This window comes from Salmo salar, chromosome ssa28 (assembly GCF_905237065.1).
Source record: "Salmo salar chromosome ssa28, Ssal_v3.1, whole genome shotgun sequence".
Lineage (NCBI taxonomy): Eukaryota > Metazoa > Chordata > Actinopteri > Salmoniformes > Salmonidae > Salmo > Salmo salar.
Genome location: NC_059469.1, coordinates 32,870,661 through 32,875,980, shown reverse-complemented (window position 1 = coordinate 32,875,980; position 5,320 = coordinate 32,870,661).

Sequence of the window (5,320 nt, the reverse complement as noted above, 5' to 3'; positions counted from 1 at the left end):
TTTTGTTATTTTTGACCAATCAGATCAGCTCTGAAAAAGATCTGATGTGATTGGTCAAAAGACCTATTAGTGGGAAATAGATAATAAATGGGGTGCCTGTGTGAACACAGCCTTCGTCAGTACCTGCACCATCCCAATCCGCCCACAACCCCTCCCCCAAAACCCCCTCTTATGCCACCCCCAGGCCTCTATTGCCACCCCCAGGCCTCTAATGCCACCCCCAGGCCTCTAATGCCACCCCCAGATCTCTATTGCCACCCCCAGGTCTCTATTGCCACCCCCAGGCCTCTATTGCCACCCCCAGGTCTCTATTGCCACCCCCAGGTCTCTATTGCCACCCCCAGGTCTCTATTGCCACCCCCAGGCCTATATTGCCACCCCCAGGCCTCTATTGCCATCCTCAGGCCTCTAATGCCACCCCCAGATCTCTATTGCCACCCCCAGGTCTCTATTGCCACCCCCAGGTCTCTATTGCCACCCCCAGGCCTATATTGCCACCCCCAGGCCTCTATTGCCACCCTCAGGCCTCTATTGCCACCCTCCGGACTCTTATGCCACCCTCCGGCCTCTATTGCCACCCTCAGGCCTCTATTGCCACCCTCAGGCCTCTTATGCCACCCCCAGGCCTCTATTGCCACCCTCAGGCCTCTTATGCCACCCTCCGGCCTCTTATGCCACCCTCAGGCCATGGCACTCTGAGTTCAAAGGACAGACAGGAAATGGAGCTCTGAATCACCTTGATTGGGGAGAAAATTTGGGTTTTCTTGTTTGGGTAAAAGTCCATCCTCTGTCCTCTCTCCTCCGTCCTTTCTCCTCCATGACCCGGAAACCGATAAGTGGTCGAGGAGTGTGTCAACTCGTTAGTAGGCAAACTAAAGACCCTCCTCGATAATCTCCTTTTGGTGACGAAGCACAAGTGCATCCTACCGGAGTCCTTCACAGAAGATTTGTGAAATATGCCACACCCTCTTAGAATCAGCTGTTGTTTTCTCAAAAGAGAAAAGCATGCAAACATTTCAAAAGATATGCTACTTATCCTTCTATATAAAACATTTCGAAACAATATGTTACTTATCCTTCTATATAAAACATTTCAAAACGATATGTTACTTATCCTTCTATATAAAACATTTCAAAACGATATGCTACTTATCCTTCTATATAAAACATTTCGAAACAATATGTTACTTATCCTTCTATATAAAACATTTCAAAACGATATGTTACTTATCCTTCTATATAAAACATTTCAAAACGATATGCTACTTATCCTTCTATATAAAACATTTCAAAACGATATGTTACTTATCCTTCTATATAAAACATTTCAAAACGATATGTTACTTATCCTTCTATATAAAACATTTCAAAACGATATGCTACTTATCCTTCTATATAAAACATTTCAAAACGATATGCTACTTATCCTTCTATATAAAACATTTCAAAACGATATGTTACTTATCCTTCTATATAAAACATTTCAAAACGATATGTTACTTATCCTTCTATATAAAACATTTCAAAACGATATGCTACTTATCCTTCTATATAAAACATTTCAAAACGATATGTTACTTAACCTTCTATATAAAACCTTTCAAAACGATATGCTACTTATCCTTCTATATAAAACATTTCAAAAGATATGCTACTTATCCTTCTATATAAAACATTTCAAAACGATATGTTACTTATCCTTCTATATAAAACATTTCAAAACGATATGTTACTTATCCTTCTATATAAAACCTTCCAAAACGATATTCTACTTATCCTTCTATATAAAACATTTCAAAACGATATGTTACTTATCCTTCTATATAAAACATTTCAAAACGATATGTTACTTATCCTTCTATATAAAACATTTCAAAACGATATGTTATTTATCCTTCTATATAAAACATTTCAAAATGATATGTTACTTATCCTTCTATATAAAACATTTCAAATCCTTCTATATAAAACAATGTCTTGCACAACTAGCTAAATATTTTTTTTGATCACTTTCTACATTTATTTTGGGATTCCACCCTGTAAATGTAATTTTCCTGATGATGCGTGGTTGGAGAGAGTCTCATTTCATACAAGCGCATTTTCGTCCACTTTCCCTCTCCTCACTGCGTGTCCTCGATTACCTTTGACCTTTTTCAAAAGGAGGCCAGAGAGGACGCAGGAGAGATGACGCAGGAGTTGAGCAAATCTAATTGAGAAAAGGCCAATGGGTTATTGTCTGAGCGATGTGCATTTGTGCAGACTGAGGGACGGACAGGGTCTTGTCATGGTAAACTGAAGCCGAATCGGACAGGGTCTTCTCATGGTAAACTGAAGCCGAATCGGACAGGGTCTTCTCATGGTAAACTGAAGCCGAATCGGACAGGGTCTTCTCATGGTAAACTGAAGCCGAATCGGACAGGGTCTTCTCATGGTAAACTGAAGCCCGAATCGGACAGGGTCTTCTCATGGTAAACTGAAGCCGAATCGGACAGGGTCTTCTCATGGTAAACTGAAGCCGAATCGGACAGGGTCTTCTCATGGTAAACTGAAGCCGAATCGGACAGGGTCTTCTCATGGTAAACTGAAGCCGAATCGGACAGGGTCTTCTCATGGTAAACTGAAGCCGAATCCAAAACCCCTTGTGTGTAACTTTGGGACAGGAGCATTAATTTGCTGTTCACATAGCTATATCCAGTTTTATTGTCTGGACTGTAGCTGTCCTGGTCTAGTTTGGTTGTGTGTCTGGTGTCAGATGAAACAATGACACAAGTCATCACACTCAGGTGGATTGATCCTGGTCCTCTGTAGCTCAGTTGGTAGAGTGTGGTGCTTGCAATGCCGGGACCACCCGTATATGAAATGTATGCATGCATGACTGTAAGTTGCTTTTTGAATAAAAGCTTCTGCTAAATGGCGAATATTATGATTCACTGTGTGGGCTGTATTTTAAACTCTCCCAGAGTTGGACTGTGTATTTAAGTAACAGGGCTGGATATTTTCAACAGGGAAGTGTTTCTGTGGTGCAGGATCCAGCCATAGTACTCTTTTTGACGTCGTTCCTAACACACAGGCACACACTCCAAATGTGTACACACACACACACACACACATACACACTGACACCAGCCACTTGGCCAGACTGAGGCCTGTGTGGAGGATGGCTGCTGTGGGGCCTCTCTGACCTACGGTACTTCTCCTTTATTACAGTCTGGAGGAGTCATCTTGGTGTATTCTTACCGTGTGTGGCAGTCAGTGTGTTTCCGCACATGTTAAAGTAGGAACTACAGAATTATCTCTTTGTGGACTTATTATGGAGTAGTACATCTTTGTTTCACCTGGTTGGAATGGACAAGGGAGAGAGAGGAGACAGTCAGACTGATCTAACATCTGGTGACTTTGAACAGCAGTCCTGATCAGTTTTGACCTCTGCAAGTTCAGGGTATTTTTTTAATTCTTCTAAATATTCCATTGGTGGAAAATATTCATATGTATTTCCAAACTAATTGCTCAAAAGGACACAAAGTTGTAATGAATTTGACTTGTCCTTAGTATCATAGTATCAACCCGTCCTTGACTCACTTATTGTGCAATGAGCACAGCAACACACTGTGGTAGGACTGTGAGTAGTGGCCTGGGACTAGTAGGACTGACTGTGTAGTGGCCTAGAACTAGTAGGACTGACTGTGTGTAGTGGTCTAGAACTAGTAGGACTGACTGTGAGTAGTGGTCTAGAACTAGTAGGACTGACTGTGTGTAGTGGTCTGGGACTAGTAGGACTGACTGTGAGTAGTGGCCCAGAACTAGTAGGACTGACTGTGTGTAGTGGTCCAGAACTAGTAGGACTGACTGTGAGTAGTGGTCTAGAACTAGTAGGACTGACTGTGTGTAGTGGTCTAGAACTAGTAGGACTGACTGTGAGTAGTGGCCCAGAACTAGTAGGACTGACTGTGAGTAGTGGACCAGAACTAGTAGGACTGACTGTGAGTAGTGGTCTGGAACTAGTAGGACTGACTGTGAGTAGTGGCCCAGAACTAGTAGGACTGACTGTGAGTAGTGGACCAGAACTAGTAGGACTGACTGTGAGTAGTGGCCCAGAACTAGTAGGACTTACTGTGAGTAGTGGTCTGGAACTAGTAGGACTGACTGTGTGTAGTGGTCTAGAACTAGTTGGACTGACTGTGAGTAGTGGTCTAGAACTAGTAGGACTGACTGTGAGTAGTGGTCCAGAACTAGTAGGACTGACTGTGAGTAGTGGCCCAGAACTAGTAGGACTGACTGTGAGTAGTGGTCCGGAACTAGTAGGACTGACTGTGAGTAGTGGTCCGGAACTAGTAGGACTGACTGTGAGTAGTGGTCCAGAACTAGTAGGACTGACTGTGTGTAGTGGTCTAGAACTAGTAGGACTGACTGTGAGTAGTGGCCTAGAACTAGTAGGACTGACTGTGAGTAGTGGTCTAGAACTAGTAGGACTGACTGTGAGTAGTGGTCTAGAACTAGTAGGACTGACTGTGAGTAGTGGTCTAGAACTAGTAGGACTGACTGTGAGTAGTGGCCCAGAACTAGTAGGACTGACTGTGAGTAGTGGTCTAGAACTAGTAGGCTGACTGTGAGTAGTGGTCTAGAACTAGTTGGACTGACTGTGAGTAGTGGCCCAGATCTAGTAGGACTGACTGTGAGTAGTGGCCCAGAACTAGTAGGACTGACTGTGAGTAGTGGCCCAGAACTAGTAGGACTGACTGTGAGTAGTGGTCTAGAACTAGTAGGACTGACTGTGAGTAGTGGCCCAGAACTAGTAGGACTGACTGTGAGTAGTGGCCCAGAACTAGTAGGACTGACTGTGAGTAGTGGCCCAGAACTAGAAGGACTGACTTTGTGTAGTCGTCCAGAACTACTAGGACTGACTGTGAGTAGTGGTCTGGAACTAGTAGGACTGACTGTGAGTAGTGGTCTAGAACTAGTAAGACTGACTGTGAGTAGTGGTCTGGAACTAGTAGGACTGACTGTGAGTAGTGGTCTGGAACTAGTTGGACTGACTGTGAGTAGTGGCCCAGTACTAGTAGGACTGACTGTGAGTAGTGGCCCAGTACTAGTAGGACTGACTGTGAGTAGTGGCCCAGAACTAGTAGGACTGACTGTGAGTAGTGGTCCAGAACTAGTAGGACTGACTTTGTGATAGTGGTCCGGAACTACTAGGACTGACTGTGAGTAGTGGTCTGGAACTAGTAGGACTGACTGTGAGTAGTGGTCTGGAACTAGTAGGACTGACTGTGAGTAGTGGACTAGAACTAGTAGGACTGACTGTGAGTAGTGGCCCAGAACT